This window comes from Echinops telfairi, unplaced genomic scaffold (assembly GCF_000313985.2).
Source record: "Echinops telfairi isolate 266 unplaced genomic scaffold, ASM31398v2 ScPeMD7_25;HRSCAF=90, whole genome shotgun sequence".
Taxonomy (NCBI): Eukaryota; Metazoa; Chordata; class Mammalia; order Afrosoricida; family Tenrecidae; genus Echinops; species Echinops telfairi.
In genome coordinates, this window is record NW_022103922.1 from 26,510,480 (window position 1) to 26,530,680 (window position 20,201).

A 20,201-nucleotide genomic window follows, 5' to 3' on the forward strand; every position below is an offset into this window, starting at 1 on the left:
TGTCCAATTGCCTACAGATGGGCTTTGGGTCTCCACTCCCCCTCATTCACAATGATATGAATTTTTGAAACAAGTCACTTTCTGTGAACATTCTGCAGCCTCTTGATGTACAGTGGTTCCAGGAAAGGCAGCTCTGTGCACTTTTGAAGTTCTCTCGTTTAACCGCGGGAGACGGGTGTGGACATAGGGTGGGCTCCCTCACAATGCACCGGGCAGGCACAAGCATGGATACACAGGGTGCACTTCTCGACGTCAACCTCCCCTCTGCAGAGCCCACAGGCTCATCCCCTTCCCCACATTCCGTACTGAGAGGTGTTTCAGGGTCCTGACACGCTCTGGCTCCACTGACCACATCCTCTGCCCCTCACCTGTCTCTCTGGTGTGCTTTCAGCCCCTGACCATGACACACCAGGGTTCAGCTCAGTTCCCTCCTGTTGCCCCAACAAAATCGACCTTTGGACAACAGAGCTTATGCCCTCACAGGTTTGGAGGCTAATCTGAATCAGGGTTTTGACTGTGACAATGTCTTTTGTGGGTTTTTTTCCTCCTTTCTAGTGTCTACCAGCGATCACTGGGGAGCCCTGACGGGGAGTGGGTTATGTGTTGGGGGACTCACCACAGGGTCAGCAGTTTATAACCATCGGCCTCTTGATGTGGCAATGATGAGGCTTTCTACTCTCGTAAAGAGTTACAATCTCAGAAACTCACAGGGGCAGTCCTAACCTGTGCCTGTAGGCCACTGTGAGTTGCATGGACTGGATGCAGCGAGTGAGCGAGCCACTGAATGCTGGCATCCCATTGCTTGTAGCTGAGTCCTCACGTGGTGTCTGCCTATTCTGCTCACTTTAGCAGAGATCGTGAGGAAGTGATGGTATTCAGGTCCTACCCTACTCTGGAATGGCCTCATTAACGTCTAAAACCCCTAATACCATGAGTCCATTCACAGTGATCCTATCTACATAGGGTTTCTGAGGCTATAAAGCTTTATGGAGGCACACAGCCTCACCTTTCTTCCAACCGGTGGCTAGTGGGTTTAAGCCACTGACCTTGAGGTTAGCAGTCCAATGTTTCCATAACAAAAGGAAACCCCTATTTCTCAAAAGAGTCATATTTCCATGGACAAGGGATAATATCTGAACACACCCTTGTGGGGGACATCGTTCCATTTAAAACACCTGCCTATCAGCTGCCTGGCCCAGCTTGAGGACCCCCGCAGCTGTAAGTGGTCTGGTCCCCTTCCTTCCACAACCCCAACTATGCTTCTGACAGATGGTCTTTGTGTCTCTTGTGTTGGGATGAGCAAGGGTGACAGACTGCTCCCACGCTCTTAGATGGAGGAACCAGGATTGAAACATGGCCCAGTGCCCACTTGTTGCGCTGCCGGGTTCCTGAGTGACCGCAGATGGGAGGGACGGCCATAGAATTCTCCCGTTCGCTTCTTTGCATCAGGTATGGGAGGCGAGGCATGGGCCCAGGAGGCAGAGGGTTTTGTTCCAGGTTAGCTGCAGGCCCATGGCTTTGTTTACTCTGAGAGCACTCCGTGGGTACACTCTTAATGGTATTCAAGGAGCCCTGAGGAGCAGGACTGGTAATTGTGGGTGTGCTCTGATCTTGCAGGGCACCGATCCCTGGAGAGAGAACTTACCTTCCTCAGGAAAACAAAGACTTCCACAGACGCTGTTCAGCCCAGAGGATTCCACCACAGGACAGAGCTTGCTATCGCCTAAGAAGACCTCGATTGTGTCTCCCTCTGTTGAAAACAGCTGGGGCGGGTTCTTATTCTGGGAGCCTGCCATTTGGGGAGTTTGTAGTTTCTTAATTGCTTTCTCATTTCTGGGAACACAGCTTGATGTTGATGGAATAAATAGATGTGGGACAAACCAGCATTTTCATTTTAAGGAAACGAGATGGACTGCTAGACGTTTGAGGGTGACAAACGGAACTGGGTTCTCAAGGTCCCACAGAGCGGAAGTTAACCTCCACAGAGCCAGGCACTGGGAACGGACCAAAGGCTTTGTGCCCGACATTTGTGCATGAGTCCCGTCTATGGGTGGTGGGCATCGTGAATGGTGAGGAGCTTGACAAAGGTTACATGGTTAATAGTTGGCAGAGTGGGAGTTGAACCCAGATTCCTCATTTGGCCTCAGAATCTTGTTTTTCCTCTAAACTGGGGATCAGGGATCATGCATCAAATCCAGATGGCTGCCTGTTTTGGCATGGCCCAGAAGTTAAAAGTGGATTTGACATTTTTAAATGGTTGGGAAAATAGAAAATGAAGGTCATTGCATGACACCTTAATAGTGAAATTCAAATGTCAGTGTCCATAAGTAAAGGGTTATCGGGACCCTGTCATGTCCATTCACTGCCAAATTGTTGAATTCTGCTTTCCCACCAATGGCAGACTTGAGTAGTTTCAACAGACTGTGGTAGTTACATAATCTGTTTTCAATTTGAGACTTAAGAGCAAAGGGGTGGAGTTTAACCTGTCAATCAGGTTGCAGCTTGATGACTTCATTTGGCGGTGCTAAGGAGATAAATAGCTAGTTGGAGGCAGGGCACACACTCACTCCCTGGGGACATTCCTGCTGAGAAGACACATGGAGCTACACTAGAGCCCTGGAGCTGGAGGAGCCATGTGGAGACCCCTGCCAGCATTGAGATGCTTCCACTGCCACTGGATCCACAAGACTTCACACCCACTGGCCTGTGATCTTCCTGCACTTGGTGTCACTGCATGTATCACGTGAGTCTGGAGAGAAATTTACAGATTGGTACTGGACATGTTGGCTAATATCAGACTTATGGACTTGATCTGGATTGGGCTGGGATGTTTTGTTAATGTACAATTGCTCTTTTACATAAACCTCTCTTAAACACATTTGAATCTCTATGAATTTGTTTCTCTAGTCTACCCGGTCTAACACAGAGACCTTATGGCCCACAAGTCAGAAACACTATCTGACCCTTTGCAGAAAAAGTTGACCATCTCTGCTTTGTTATAAGGTGCCATTGAGTCAGTTCCCACCCATAGTGACCTTATGTACAACATCAGTGACCCATAGTGACCTTATGTACAACAGAATGAAACACTGCCCGGTCCTGTGCTTATTCCTATGCCTGAGCCCATTGTTGCAGCCAGGGTGTCAATCCATCTCCTTGAAGGCCTTCCTCTTTGACCCTGTCCCACTGCTTTCCCAAGCATGATGCCCTTCTCCCGGACCGGTCTCTTCTGACAACATGTCCAAAGTATGGAAGTCGAAGTCTTGCCATCTTGCCTCTGTGAAGCACTCTGACCGTTCTTTTTCCAAGACAGATTTATTTGTCCTTTTAGCAGTTCATGGTACTTTTAATCTTTTTCTCCAGCACGATAATTCAAATGCATCAACTCTTCTTTGGTCTTCCTTATTCAATGTCCAACTTTCACATGATATGAGGCAATTGGTTTGGGTCATATGTGCACCTTAGTCCACAAAGTAAGATCCTTACTTTTCCATACGCTAAAGAGGTCTTGTATAGTTGATTAATGTCATTCAGTGCATCGTTTGATCACTTGGCTGCTGCTTCTATTAGCATTGATTGTGCATCTAAGGAAGACAAAATCCTTGACATCTTCTCTCTTTTCTCCATTTACCGTGAGTTACCTGTTGGTCCAGTTGTGAGGATTTAGGTTCTCTTTACATTGAGCTGTCATCCACACTGAAGGCTGCAACCCTTGATCTTCATCAGCAAGTGCCTCAGGTCCTTCTCACTTTTCACCAGCAAGGGTATGTAGTCTGCACAGCGTAGGTTGTTAACAAGCCTTCCTCCAGTCCTGATAGCACATTCTTCTTTGTATAAACCAGCTTCTCTGATTATTTGCTCCGCATACAGAATGAATAAGTATGGTGAGAGGATACAACTCCGACGCACACCTGTCCTGATTTTTTAACCATGCAGTGTTCCCTCGTTCTGTTTGCATAACTGTCTCTTGATCCATGTACAAGTTCAGCATGAGCAAAATGAAGTGTTCTGGAATCCCCATTCTTCTCAAGGTCATCCATAGTTTGCTATGATCCACACAGTCAAATACCTTGGCAATGTCAATACAGCACAAGTAAACATCTTTCTGGTATCCTCTGCGCTGAACCAAGGTCCATGTGACATCAGCAATGAGATCCCTTGATCACGTTCTTTTCTGCTTTACACCATGCCAAGTCCCATGACCAGTGTGACTCTTCAGGTCTAAAGACCATGTTGTTCTTAAGTTGCCTTCTCAAAATTGACCTGAGGATACATAGCCTGCTCTGCCTTGGGAGGTCCATGACATTACATCAGCAGGAAAAGCACGTCTGAACCCAAACTGAAGTGAACTTGTACATGCTTGCTGTCCCTTAGGACTCAATGTCCATAGTCCTCAGAGTGTGGGAAGCAGCCAGTAGCCTGTTTTCCTTATTGTCAGATTCCCAACAAGTGAACCATGAAAGTCATATGGATTTTACATCCGGGGAATGGACTTGCCAGCGCTGAAGCAGTTCCTCCCTGGGAGGCCTCCTTCTTTCCTGGTTCTTCTGATATTTTATGAGGAGTCTGAGATCGCAGACTTTCTAACGCTCAAGGTCATTATGTGCTACTTTTGTCTCCCACGCTGTTTGCTTTCAGTAGGAGAGGAAAATTGTTTTATGAGTCTCAATAGAAGAGGTAGCTGCCCTGAAAGCTGGTAGCGACACTGCCTCAGTTCCAAAGAAATACAAGCAGCCACGCTTTTTGTCACATCCTTTAGGAGGCCTTTCTGGATTCCTATGAAAAACCCAAACCACAGGTGGCAATTTGGGGAGTAAAAAATTCAAAAGCTTTAAGGAAGATTGGTATATATAATTCCATTGGTCATCCCAAAAGTGAAGAAAGAGAGATGAAATTATGAGAAAGAGGGTTTGAAACATTAGTATTTTTTTTCTTACTTGCTGTTTTATTTTTTCATAAGACTTATTTTGCAAAACATATATCCCATTAGCATATTATTTTTCAAAAGTATTTTTTAATCATTTTATTAGGGGCTCATACAACTCTTATCACAATCCATACATACATCAATTGTGTAAAGCGCATTTGTACATTCATTGCCCTCATCATTCTCAAAACATTTCCTCTCCACTTAAGCCCCCAGCATTAGGTCCTCATTTTTCCCCTTCCTCCCCGCTCCCCCCTCCCTCATGAGCCCTTGATAATTTATAAATTATTATTTTGTCAGAACATTAGCATTTTGATGATTAAAAAAAGCATTAGCATGCATGCATGCATGTACACACATGTGCACTTGTCCCTATGCATGTCTGCATGTGTTTTCAAGAAAACATCCATGCCCAACCAATTCAATTCCCTCTGTTATTGCCATCAATTTTAGAGATAAAGATGCAGACAATTCCTTCATTTAGAATCATCTTTCTCAATGAATGGGAAATACCAAGCACGCTTGCACCAACAACAGAAACCCAAATAAAGAGTAATAACGACCTCTGAGAACCTTTTATATTGCCAACATCTTACACCAGAGACACCAAAGGCCCGGCCCACACCCAGGGAGCCGCAGTGAAGCTCCCTGTGTAGTGTCACAACAAAAGCCGTGTAGCTGTCCGGGAATGAGTGAGTTCCGTTCACATGAAGAGAAAACCACAACAGAAACCTTAAATTATAAATGGAATCCAGAGATGAGCAGGAATGCCACGCTTAATGAAAAGTCTTCCTCTTCAATCACTCGGCAATAAAACTAAAACCAGCATATGTTGGATGTGGTCAAACGCCTTATTAAACTCCTGCCCATTCGCCAAGGTTTCTCAAAGATTAATAAGATAAAATCCCTTGAGTGTGTGCTGTGTGTGAGTACCCTGGTACTTTCCCCAGTTCCCAGAGCAGAGGGAGTGTGGGCGTGAGTCTCTGAAGGCTCTACTGTTTAGGGAAAGCGTCTACAATAACAACAGCTGCTTATAACTCGGGCCTGGCAGTGATGGGGTCTACACTCTAACTGCCAACTGGCGATGACACCGGTGGTGTCCAGTTGGAAGCCAATGACAAAGGAACAGATGCGGTCTTGTCTCTTGGTGCCTACAGCAATACTGCACTGCGGGCTTGCAATGAGGATGAAGTATGGGACTGCCTGGTGTGAAGTTGACATCAACTTCATCAAATAACCACTCTCTTGTCTGCCTCGCCCAAGCCCCAGTGTGTCCCCACGATAGACACACACTTCACTGTACGTGCTTGGAAGATGTAGGCTTTCAAGACCCAGGGCAACTCTGAAAATGGCACTGTAAGTCTGGGCACTAGGGGCGTCCCACCAGGTTACAATGGACAAGAACCTCCCGGCCTGCCATGGTTATCAAGCTGCGGTGCAAATGAATGCTTCCCAGGCAAAGTGAACTCCTGGTTGTTAAGAATAACTAACATAAAATATACCCGAAAACTTCTTCTCTAACTGGTTGCCTCCATTGAAATATTTGGAGATCTCATCTAAAAGGTAGGCGTTCCACTTTCTCATGTGGAAACACTAGTCCTTTGTACCCACCCTGGAGCAATGCGCAGGGATCAGGTGGTGGCTATGCCAACGCCTTCCCTTGTTCTTGCCGTCTGCTTGCTAATTCATTGTTGCTGCCCACCTGGCCTCTGTTGTGCGTCGGGTTTGGGTTTTCTGACCTATAGACAATACATCTCTTGAAGGTAGAGACCCCGCCTTTTTACTCACTTCTGTCCTTACCATCTGCTAACCACAAGGTCAGCAGCCTGAAACCAACAGCGGCTCTGTGGGAGAAAGAGGAGCTTTCTACATCTGTGAAGAGTTACAGTCTCAGAAACCCACAGGGGCCGTTCTACCTTGTCCTACTGGGTGGCCACGAGTCATCATTGACTTGGTGGCAGTGACAGCGCTTCCAACACTGTTCCCTCGTTGGAGTCACTCAGCAGCATGTATTTCATGGGCTCAGATAGCTGAGGTGGCTTGACCATGGTCTCACATCCAGACACTGCTGAGACAGAGCTAGAGCCCACACTGCCTGGGAGACCTTGGAGCCAAGGGTCCCTGGTAATCCTGTAACTATTGTGGCCCATCACAAACCACTTAGGGCAGTATGTCCCTGAGCAAACATGCTCCACCGATGGCTATCCTCAGCTGAAGCCATGAGAGGGTTTGGGAGTCAGACTGCGCATTCAACTCCAGGGAGCTGGATGACATTGGACAAGTTACTTCACTTCTTGGTCTACTTTTCCTCTTCTCTAACATGGAGATGAAAACAGTACTTATCCCCTAGAACGGTGTGCAGCTTACATGAGGTAATGTGTAAACACATTTCTGACGGCACCTGGCCCACAGCTGTGCTCAACTGCATTCACTATCATTATACCCTCCTAAGATGACTATACCAAGTGTGGAAAGACACATTCATTACAGGCCATTTAAGGTTACTGTATGCAGAAATAATGCATGAGACAGACACAAATCTCTATCAGAAACCAACGTTTTAAACGAATTACTGTCAACGGTAAGTACAAGGAAAGACCGCGATGGCCTATGATGTCGTGGTCTCACAAGGTGCAGAAACTGAAAGGAAACGGAACCCTCACTTAATCCAATGGATTTCTGACTTAGCGGCAGAATCCATTCCTTCTGACACAATTGCACCCAGAAGCCAGTAATGAGAGAGATGGCTGAGGGTCCTTTCCTGCAACTGGGCTCTGGATTCATGCCAAACATTTCCTAGACCCTGGGCACCGAGTGCCATGGTTGGGTAAGCACTGATCTTGGCTGTGCCGTCTTCTGAGTGGGGAAATTCAGAGCACGTCTATCTCTGCACACATGAGAAGGCACATGTCGAGGCCGAGTCTGGGCCATTCCTGTATCCCGGCAGCCAGCCTCGCACCTGCAGCACCATAGACTGGTAACGTGTACTAAGGTTTTTGTTGAGAGGGGGCTCGAGGCCAGGTAAGGGGTCAGGCTACAGGGGTGAGGTCTGCATTCCTAGGGCCTGGGATCAAATACTGATTGCTGCCAGCAGCTGTCCTAGTCAGAAGGAGGGTGGGGAGCAATAGACCTGTGCTTGGGAAGCCATCACGGTGGGCCCAGGTGTGGCAGGGCAGAATTGGGCCCCCCAAGGTTTTCAATGGCTGACTCTTTCAGAGGGCGATCACCAGGTCTTTCTTCCAGGTGCCCCTGGGTGGGCTCAAATCTCCCACCTTTTGGCTAGCAGCTGAGCTGGTTCAGCATTTGTCGCACCCGGTGGGGTCTCCAGGAATTGGAATCGACTCGACAGCAATGAGTTTTCACGGGAGATTAAGAAATGGGACTGGATGCCATCGGAAACAAAACCAAGGTGGCGGGCCACACGCGCGTCCAGGCACCCAGGTGAATTCCACATCTGCCCTCAAATTTGGAAGTCATTGGCATTGGTTTCAAAGTGTGAATCCTGACCCAACCGCATCAGAATCACCTGTAAGCGGAATACAAATGCAGCTTGTGAGTCCCGTCTCAGAGTCACCAGATGCCAGAACTGCCAGGACTTGAGACTCTGCAGAAGCACTGGTGGCATGATGGTAGAAGACTCAACATCTGGCCGAGAGGTTGGTGGTTTGAACCCACCCAGTGACCGTGAGAGAGAAAGACCTGTGACATGTCTATGTCAAGATCACAGCTGAGAAAAAGATGGGGCAGTTTTATGGTTACCTGGAGGGTCACTGTGAGTCAAAAGCAACTCGATGACCCCTCACAACACCGGAGTCCACGCCCCGCATCCCCCATATGCCGAGCAGCCGGGTCTTAGCACCATGTTGAGTCTCACTGGGCTCACCAACACCATCACGTAGACCCTCTAGAGAATTTACATGCAATGCTTTGCACCCGTCCCAGCTTAAAGGCTCCGATTTAATAGACAGAGGATCAGGACCCGAAGATTGGTATACTGTTTGAAATCTCTCCAAGGGATGGGCAGTCAGGGCTGTAAACCATTCTTAAATGGTTGCCAGAGGGGAATTCGAGCCCCACCTGCAAACAACCACTTGCACAACTGAAACAGCTGGGGTAGGTGAGGGCTGGGAAAGAGGTCCTGGAGGCAGGTTCTCTAGACACCCAGGAAGGTTGGACGGAGGCCTGGGCTTGCACCAGCATCTTCGGATGCCAGCCTTCTGACCCTCTGACGCGCCCCTGGGCTTCTCTTTCCATTGGGCTGCTCCCAAGTCTGGGAATCTGTCTCCTTTAATCACTTCTAAAACCTACACACACACACACACACACACACACACATACACACACACACGAGACTGTCCCAGGGAGACCCAGGCGATTCCTTTGCCGTAGGCTCCCGCTACTTTTCTCTGTGACAGGAATGATTTCTGTTCTCAACTGCGAATGCAGATAGTATCATGGCCACAAGAGATTGGTTGCTACTTTTCCTTTCAGTTTGTTTCGTTAACCAGCCAGCCAGTCAGGATGAAAAAAAAAAAAATCTCAGCCAAGACCTGTTAAAACACAGTTCTTGTAAATACTGAAGTTGTTTTAAAAATATGTTGGATGTATTTACTACGCATACCTGACAAACATCACTGAAACAATGCTTGCCTCTATAAAATGCATCCATTTAAATGTGCAGGTCGATGAGTTTTCATAGATACACATTCCCAAGTAATCATTAACATGTCCACCGATCCTGAAAGTTCCCCCTTGGCCTTTTGCAGTCAATTCCCTGCCCTTACCTGGGGGCCCAGGCACCCCCTGGGGCTGCTTCCTCTCACCACGGATTAGCAGAGCTCTAAAATTTGATCTCTATGGAATCAAGCAGTATGAACATCAGTGTCTGCTTTCCTTAGCTCAGCACCATGTGTGTAGGGCTCGCCCACGGTCATTTATCATTATTATTAATGGATGACGTTAGTTGTTAGTTCTTATCTCATCAGAAGTGCCCAAGGGACGTAGGATGAAGCGCTGGCTTCTGGAGTGGACAAAGGCCGATTGCTGCAAAGTGATGGGGAAGTGAGGAAGCAGATGCAAACAGTGAACGAACAGATTCAGGGAGCCCTGCAAGGAAGAGGCAGCGGGAGGGACAGCAGAGAAGCCTGGGTGTCTTCCTCGGGCAGGTGATTTCCCGAGGAAAGGCCACTTTGGAAAGGTTGCAGGAGGTGGTGAATGAAGAAAGGGAAAAGCCGGACAAAGTCATGTTTTAGTGGTGTGATGGCTTCAAATATACACCCCAAATCTTTGATTTCCTTCCTTCAAGAGGTGCCGCTTAATTCCCACCCCCCTACGCCCCTGGACTTATGGACCCATTTCTGAGGGATAGAAAATGGCGAATGGTCGCCTCCATCACTAGTCCAGACACAGTCTGCATGGACACTGGGGATTCCATCTGAGTTGCCCTCTCTGGGGTCAAGGAGCTCTGGAAGCTGTCAGCACAGACCCAAGTTCGTGTCTGGTGTAGGGCATGGTCCTTGAGGAAGAAATAACTAAGCGGAGATTTTCAGGATGAGTGTGCCTTAGGAAGATGTGAAGGCTGAGGGACCTCCCTGGACAAAGGTCTATGGGTGAGGGGACATGGCCCACTCAAAGGGTCTTGGAAGATTCCCTCGGAGTATTTGCATTTCTCTTTGTTCATCCTGAATTACCCACATTCGTGGATATTTATTTACCACATCCATTACTCTCAGATCCACAAGGTAACAGAAATATATTACCATTAATATTATAGAATCAACTGCAACTGGCATCACGTTGTAGTACTATTTTCTGGCTTAACTGGCTTTGGAGCCCTGACCTGTCCATGGGAAATTGTTTTCATGGGAAATGTTCCTAAGTCTCAGACAAGTGACCACACAAGCCCACCAGGGTAGGACCTGGCTCCTTCTTTTATTATGGTGAGATGGAGAGATACTGCGCATCTCCACAATAAAACCTTCCAGCAGTTACATCCCAGATGGATACTCACTTGACATTGTTCACAGCCAAAGAATTTATTCTTGCTTAGTGAGGACATGTTCACACGTCTAGACCACACATCGCAGCCTATGTCTGGCAGGTTTCTCACAGTGTCTGTAGGTCAAGTTGAGGGTGTAGGGTGGGTCTCTAGAGATCATGCAGCCTAGCTATTCTTCCACAGATGAGGAAACTGAGGCCAAGAGACCCATCGGACAACAAATGTGGCAACAAAATAGTGGAAATCTCATCCTCGTGCTGATTGCCAGGCTGAAGCTTTCATCAGATCTCTCCATGTCCAAGCCATTTGGATGAAAATCCAGGAACCCCGCCTGACAAGAACTGGCCTAAAGGCCTTTGTAAAGGGATGTTTCAAATCCAGGACGGATGAGCCCTATAGGACCAGTGGTGTGAGTGGCAAAACAGGGTGGGTAAAGGGAGAATGGGTAGGAAAGAGGGAACCGATTACATGGAACTGTGTGTGACCTCCTCCCTGGGGGACAGACAACCGAAAAGTGGATGAAGGGAGACGTCGGACAGGGCAAGATATGACAAAATACCCATTTATAAACTATCAAGGGCTGATGAGGGAGGGGGGAGTGGGGAGGGAGGGGAAAAATGAGGACCTAATGTCGGGGGTTTGGGTGGAGAGAAAATGTTTTGAGAAACGATGTACAAATGTGCTTTACACAATTGATGTGTGTATGGATTGGGATAACAGTTGTATGAGCCCCTAATAAAATGTTAAAAAAAAAAAAAAAGAAAGGGGGAACCAATTACAAGGATCTACATATAACCTCCTCTCTGGAAGTCGGTCAACAGAAAAGTGAGTGAAGGGAGATGTTGTACAGTGTAAAATATGACAAAATAATAATTTATAAAGTATCAAGGGTTCATGAAGGAGGGAGAACTGGGAGGGAGGGAAAAAAATGAGGAGCTGATGCCAGGGGTTCGAGTGGAAAGCAGATGTTTTGAGAATGATGATGGCAACAAATGTGCAAATGTGCTTGACCCAATGGATGTATGTATGGATTGTGATAAGCATTGTACGGGCCCCCAATAAAATGATTTTAAATAAAAAAAAAAAAAGAAAGAAAAAAAAAAAAAGGGATGTTTCAGAAGAAAAGTCCTTTCAAAATGTCCACAGGGGCTCTGAATTGCCAGCTGTTTGGTGGAGCAGCTCTGGCTTATGTGAGATGATCAGTTTCTTTCCACAGACCGGATGTGGTCATGATTGTAGGCCAATTTGGGCTACTGCACTCACCCAAGCATCTCCAGGGCTGGTCCCCTCTTAGGGGAACACATGGTCAGAACATGTTTGGGCCTAGATGGAGCTGTGGCTGAGCTTTTACTAGACAAGGTCTTCTAATTATTATTACACCTCAATTTTTTTCATTTTCCATTTTGTCCAACAGGCCCCCTTTTTTAAGAGCGACCCCTCTAGTGCTGAAGCTGAGCAGGAACCTCAAGCATTAGCTAAGAGTCAGGAGAAGGAGGGAGGAACGTTGGTGCAATCAAATGGCAGTGATGACTGGTGGAGAAATTGCCCACCACACCTTTGGAAGTGGAGGCAACCAATGTGTGAGGGGCTGGTGAAATAACATATGTACAGAGCTTATGAAATATCGGACCCTCAAGAAACGGAGCTAATGTTGATGTCTTGAAAATGCTCAGGTGTCTTGCTCATGGTAACAACTCAGTGATGAGTGTCCCAGTCCAGGGATTGAGCAGGATTAGGCTGCCCAGCCCCCACAGGAGCAGTTCCTTGTCTTCCAGCCTCCCTCTCATCACCTCCTGTCTTCCTCCCACCAGGTAGCAGCTAAGGGTATGTGGTCAGGGATGGAAGGCTGGCACCTAGAGTGTCTCACCTGCCCCAACGCATGGCAAGGACCATGATGTTACAGGACGACCACGGGGGCTAACAACACCGCAACAAAGAGCTCAGGAGGCAAAGGCAGTGCAGTTGGGTGGACTACCAAAAATTGACTCAGCTTAAACAACAACAACAACAACAACAAAACAAAAATCCTAGATGATTTCCCGGCCTTTAATCTGATCACGTATGTTGTAAATCTTCAAACGTGTGAGACCATGCAACATTGGGTAACTCATTTGCCCACAAAGGACGTCTGTATCGGCCCACGTGGGACCAGCATTTTGAGGAGCACTGTTGGGAAATCTTCGTCCCATCTCACGGCGCTAACCTCTGGTCACAGAAGAGATCAGATGAAAACCACTAATTCTCGCACCCTATCATATGATCTCCTGTCTCATCCATTTAAATAGGTTCTAGATTTTCATGTTTTCTGCATTCTTTTCTATGGAGGTTTTGATCTGTTTTACTTTGTTATTGTTTAGTTTCTGCTATGAAATCCCAAATGGGTAAATCTAGAGACAGTAGCTGGGTGATTCATTCCCTGAGGGTATGGCTGGGGAGGTTAGGGGAAATGGGCGTTAATAATGATGAGTACAAGAATGAAGAAAATATTGTAAAAGTGGGGTGGTGGTTGAACAACTCTGCTTGATGTGATTGAACCATGGAATGGTAGGTGTGAATTATATACCAATTGATCTGTTTGGTGGGGGGAAGCTGAGTCTCACATTTGTCATCTAGGGTTCCGGTGTGGTCCTAGAACTAGCAGCATTGCTATCATCGGCATCCTCCGGAGCCCTACCAAGGACCTACTGAATCCAAACCTGCATTGAACAAGGGCCCCTTGTAGTTCATCAGCACATCTGAGTTTGAGACCCACAGTCTAAGGGTACTGACCTCAATAATTCTGATCCAGTATACCCTGATCTGGTGAGGGCTGGGCATGCAATTTTAAAATAACACCTCTAGGAGGTTCTGCTGTAGGGGGGTCTCTGGACTCTGTAGAGACATTAATTTAACAAAAGAGCTCCTAGAACCCAAGGGAGAGGCCTAGTGGCACTGGAGGCTAAGCATCAGGCTGCTTAACGGAATGGTCACTGGTTTGACCACAACAGCAGCTTCTAGGGCGAAAGAGGAGGCAATCTGATTCTGTCAAGATTTACAGCCTTACGGGGAACCCTATAGAGCAGTTCTACTCTATCTTATAGGGACACTATGCGTCAGAATCACTGTTGACAGCAATGGGCATTGTCCAAGAGAAGTCCTGTGAATGGTCAGAACACTGTTACCAACGAAGATGCTAGAGGCTCAAATGCCCCCAGAAGTGCCTCAGAAGAAATGCCTGGCAATCTATAACTGGAAAAGTAGCCAGAGAAAATGCTCTGGAGCACAGCTCTGCACCGACACACAGGGGGGGTTGCCGTGCATGGGGAATGACTCAATGGCAACTGGTTTTTTAATTTTTATTTTATGACCCAAGAGCTCTGGTATAAGAATCACCTTGTGGCCATGTTTATTTCCACAGCAGCAATTTTTGCCACCTTCCTTAATAAAAATGAGGAAACGGATCCCCCAAGAGAGCAGGTGAAGGTACGGGGTGGAGGTCAGCAGGTGCATTCATTCTGTTGAACAGATGCTTGTTTGCCGTGGCCTTGACCCCCACCTTCTCTCCGCCTCCTGCTTTCATCAGCCCATTCCCCGCCAGCTCCTGCATTGCCAGCAGCCCTCTCTGCGAGCCCCCTGTGGGGCCAATGGAAGGCCAAGACCACACTGTTGGCTGTCTGTGTTCGCCAATGAGGTTCTGATTAGCTCGATTCTGTCAGCTGACTCCCAGGCTGCCAAGGGCCCACAGTCACCTGCACGCTGTCTAGTTACCAGGTTCATTTAGGCTTGCTTCCTCCAACTGTGGCCTTGCTTGGGTTCGAATCCTTTTCAGCTGTTGCATTTAAAGGGCTGGATTGCTGGGTCAGTGCTGTTCTAGCCTGCTGGTGGAGACAGCGCATGTTTTCCTGGGTTCCCAGGCTGCAGCCCCCAGGGCCAGCCCTGCAGGGAGTGGACTTGTTGGCCAGCATGACCTCTTCCCAGCTTCTGAATTCCAAATTGGAGTGCCAGGTGGAGACCCGATGGGGCACGAATTTTCTCAGTTTGGGATTGAAGGTGTTCCTGGTCACAGGACTTCCAGTGGGAACACAGAGAAGCTTGGTTACAATGCTTGTCAGGTCAGGGCCGGCTCCGGTTTAATCTTTCTGGAATCTGGAGCAGAGAACGAACTGGTATTGGTGGGGAGGGGGTGTGGGAGCATCTTTCTCTGTCAGACCTCAGACTTACGATGTATCCCTTCAAGACTCTGGCCTGCTTTTGCTTTAAATCTCTGTTGACCAGTGTGCAGTCCCTTTGAATGGACACGACCATCCATAAAATAATCGCCTCAAAGTTAAAAAGGCCTCAGGCACCATAAGAACTAGATGGTGCCCACCACCACTACCTACTATTCTAAGTAGGGTTATAATAGATGCCCCCTACTAATACGGGAGAAAATGTGGAAGAGAAGCTCAAATTCATGAAAACAAAACAAAAACGTACTGGTCTGGTTGAGAGTCAAGGATTCCCCAAGACTACTGCCCTGAGATGTTCTTCAAAATGTGAGCTAAAACTAAACGCTGACGTCACCTTGTTGCTAAATAATGGAGTGGTTCCAAAATCAATGAATATCACCTGTAATTGTGCTCCTTTGAAAAGAAATTATCTATATGAAACTACACAGTCAACAATTACTTTAAAAGAAAGATGAGCATGTAAGAGGGCAGGGGAACTAGATTAATGGAAACAGAACAACTGGAATAGAAATCATGAGCATGTTCAGGCATTGTGAAGGAGGTAAGTAATGTCACTGGACAATGCATGTAGAACTTGTTGAGGGGGAATCTACATGGCTGTGTAGACCTTCGCCTAAAACACAGCACAATATTATTTCAAAAATATGGTCAGCATGTACTAGGCATCATAGGCAATGCAAGCCTGGGCCCTGCATATTCCAAGGTCTGTAACTCTCCCATGGGAGGGGTAGTATGATTTACTACACCTGCTATGAGGTTATCTGGTCCATCGCTAAGGTGGCAAATGGTTAAGAGAGATAGGGAGGGGAGGGCTAGGGCACTCCTGCCAACTATGTGCCAGTTCATTGTCTCATTTCATAGTTGATATTTCTTAAGTACTCACCATTGACTCTCCCATTTAATTTTACAATTTTTTTCATTATGCCCATTTTGTAGGTGAGAAAAATGAGATGTTACCAGCCTGTGTGATCACAAGGTGCAGAAGCGATCATTTATCAGGCAGCAAAGAACAAAAAAAACATATCATTGTGTGCTCACCTCCCCGATACGATTGCTGAAGACAAATGGATGCATAAGCAAATGTGGTGAAGAAAGCTGATGGTGGCCAGCTATCAAAAGATATAGCATCTGGGGTCTTAAAGGCTTGAAGGTAAACAAGTGGCCATCTAGCTCAGAAGCCACAAAACCCACATGGAAGAAGAAGTAATCATAAGGTGTTGAAGGGATCAGGTATCAGGCATCAAAGAACAAAAATCATATCATTGTGAATGAGGGGGAGTGCGGAGTGGGGACCCAAAGCCCATCTGTAGGCAACTGGACATCCCCTTACAGAAGGATTGTGGGGAGGAGACGAGCCAGTCAGGCTGAAGTGTAGCAATGATGAAACATACAACTTTCCTCTAGTTGACCCCCCCACCACCCCACTATCATGATCCTAATTCTACCTTACAAATCTGGCCAGACCAAAGGATGTACACTGGTACAGACAGGAACTGGAAACACAGGGAATTCAGGACGGATGATCCCTTCAGGATCAGTGGTGAGAGTGGCGATACTGGGAGGGTGGAGAGAGGGTGAGAATGGAAAGGGGGAACTGATTACAGGGATCTACAGATAACCTCATCCCTGGGAGACGGACAACAGAAAAGTGGGTGAAGGGAGACGTCGGACAGTGTAAGATATGACAAAATAATAATTTATAAATTATCTAGGGGTTCATGAGGGAGGGGGGACTGGGGAGGGAGTGGGGAAATGAGGAGCTGATGCCAGGGGCTTAAGTGGAGTGCAAATGTTTTGAGAATGATGAGGGCAACGAATGTACAAATGTGCTTTACACAATTGATGTGTGTATGGATTGTGGGGAACAAAAAAAAGCCAAATACTTTGCCCACCAGTCAGTAAATGAAGGTCCAGAGTTTCAACACAATGAGCCTGAACCTTGTCTGAAAAACTGTGTTGCGGAAGCTTTGGACTGCTAACCATAAGGCCAGTGGTTCAAAACCCACCAACTGTTCTGTGAGAGAAAGATGATGCTTGTGTAAAGATTTAGAGCCTGGAAAACCCTATATTGGGTGGCTAAGAGAATTCACTTGACAGCAGAGGGCTTGGTTTGTTGGCAACCGATGTGTTGGATGCTTAGTCAACACCGGATAAAAGCATCAGGTGGGCTCTGAGAATAGAGGGCTGTGCTTGCGATCAATGGAAGCACAGCAGAGGGATGATGAAGTGGGTCTCTGGGGTCTGCACTGTGGGTCCTTAGGCAGGACAGGACATTGGCAATGTGGAAACTCAGGGAATGCTGTCCTAAAGGAAGCACGAAGACAGATGTTGCCCATCTGTCTATACCATCTGTGTCAGACTCTAAAGAACGCACAGAAAGAATGTGAAGCGAACTGTCTTGGGTTCAACATCCTTCAAGGGTCACATTGATTATTTTATATTTTCCCAACTCCATTGTCAGTTTCTCAAGAATATCTATTTCTTACTCACTTAGCACAGCTAAGCATCTTGCTTCGCACCCATAAGGTATTTAATGGACACAAGTCAGTAAAGCCCCAAACCAAACTTACTGCCATTGAGTCAGTGCAGACTTATAGCAACCCCGGTAGGTTTCCAAGACTGTAACTGTTTAGGGGAGCATACAGCCTAGGTTTTCACCCGAGGAATTGCTGGTGGCTTTGAACTGCCTCCTGTGTAGAACGCAGCCCGGTTCAAAATCAGTACACCACCAGGGCTCCCTTAAAGATGTGTGGATTTGATAGGCTAGGGCTGATTTTAGTAGAGGCATTTCCCACTAGGCTTGGAAGTCTAACATCAGCTACTAAAATAAAAGTTCTCCTTTTAGCAAGACAAATCTACAGTAGGCAGTGGAATTAGCCTGCCATGATTTCATTTCATTTCATTTTAATAATGATGAAATATGAAACCATTATATTATTAAATAATTGTCGTGTTAGTGTTATAATATAATACACACTCTAAATTGTTTATATAAAATTGTGTTATTAAGAAATTAATAGTGAATCATATTAATCGCATTATTTAATGACTATCCTTATTCTCAGTATCTTTTGCTGTCACTTTATAGGTTTTGGTTTGTATGGCAAACATGTAATTTTAGGCAAGGGACATTTTAAAACAAATACAAGTTGTCATTTATATTTTAAGACATTAAAATGTATTCCCCTATAATTATACTGAAGTGTGACACCATCAACGTAGGTAGGCTAGCATGTCAAGCAAGATTGAAAGAGATGCCACCTCCTGTGGGGCGGACTGGCACTTGGCCGGTTCACTTCCATCGCTCAACTTCCCAGGGAATGTAGTCCGGCTTGTTTCCCGGGCCCCCAAAGGAGCTCTTTTCTAAAACACGGACTTCTTGGGGACCTTACTCGTCAAGTCAGCTCCTGGCACTGCCAACTCTTTGGGTCTTGGGTTATAGAAATGAACTGAGAGTCCTTTGATGGCAAGAAAGGCTTTCTCTACTTGCTGACTTATGCTCACATTTATTCTACAATGGCTGTTATGTTTCTGTGCATAAAGGAGATTCACGCTGAGCCCTAGCCACCAGCGGCTTCTGCCTTCGGCTCAGGGAAATCCAGAGTCTGAGTGCCTAGTAGAGTCTTTTCCTTCTGCTGGGCCCCGAGAGAGGATCATTTATTTCTGTCTGCTTCCTCCGCAGACGAGGCTGGGCTAAAACTTCTGAGCAGCAGCACCATGTTCCGTAAGATACTCAGTGCTTGCTCTCCCTCTTCATTTACCTGGCCTCGGCCACTCTTTTCTGTGTCCTTGACAGTTTCTAAAATTAACATCAACGCTTTTGAGTCTTGAAAACTACCTGGAATGTCTTCACCCCTTTCTTCCTGACCGCGGAGTGCCCACGCGCTCACGGCAGCCATTAGAAAGGACTAAGTTGCAACGCCTAACCACCGAGGCTTTCTGCCTTCTCTCTACCCCAGCTGCCCAACTGGATTCACGGATGGCTCAGTTTCTGACCTCTGAGAGCTTTCTAAAATGCAGCTGTGTACGTCAAACAGAGAAAAGGAGCTCCTCTTTGAATGTAAGAAACACCTGAATTGTGCCCCTAAAACTTTGCTTTCTTCCAGAACCCTCGAGCTATGCGAAGAACAGGAGTCTTGCCACGCACTCTCAGAGCACACGAGTATCTCTCAAGTTGAAGTAAACTTAGGTGATGCACTCGGCAACATTTCCCAACAACTTCTCTGCCAGACAGAAGTACTGCGCATGAAGAGAATGGCAGGCAGGTAGCAAAAAGAACAGTCTGGCCCCAGTGTGTTAGCCGTTATTCCAATAGATTTGGGAGAGATTTGGTTGCTCTATTAGACAAAATCGCCACTTACTTAAACTGTGGTTTCCAGAGAGCAGCATGTTTTAATATTAAGCAATGCATTAACTAAGAATGTATCCTAACGACCCCAATAGAAATTGCTGTGTTAGGGCATTCACAATAAGATAGCACACATGATAAAGGATGATGGGGGTCTGGGGTGTACTGTGCTACACATTGACATTTGTTGACCACAAAGTCAGCAGCTTCAACCCATCAGGCACGCCACAGGAGGAAGAGGAGGTTGTGTGCTTTCATACAGATTTGCAAACCCCAAAGGGAAAGTTCTACTTTGTCCTATAGGGTGACTATGACCCCGTGGCAGTAGTTTGGTTTTGGTTTCTAAAGCACAGAGTGAGACCAGCTGTCAAAGTAGTCTATGAATAGAACCCAAGGAGTCTCATTCACCTGAACAATAATATTCACATTTCATCCACAAGGTTCTCGGTCCTAATGAACCCTGTGAACACTACATGATAGGAGAGTCCGTATGCCAAGGAAGGCTGCAGGACACTGAATCCTTTCCACTGACCTCCATGTCTCTCTCGGGAGCAAAGTCCTTGAGTGGTGAAAATAGCTAACGCACAAAGTTCAAATCAGCCCAGAGGGGCCTACAGTAAAGGGCTGGTAATCTATTTCTGAACAACGTAGCCCTAGGAAACTCTCTGGAACACAGCTCTCCTCTGAACACACAGGATCGGAGGAGTAGGAGTTGAGTGA

General features: G+C 46.7%; 1 protein-coding gene across 1 annotated transcript in view; it reads right to left on the reverse strand.

Annotated features, from left to right (window-relative positions):
• The window catches only part of MOB3B (MOB kinase activator 3B), a 231,537-nt gene that overhangs the window by 24,166 nt on the left and 187,170 nt on the right, over window positions 1–20,201 (reverse strand). The gene's annotated exons all lie outside the window — the stretch shown is intronic.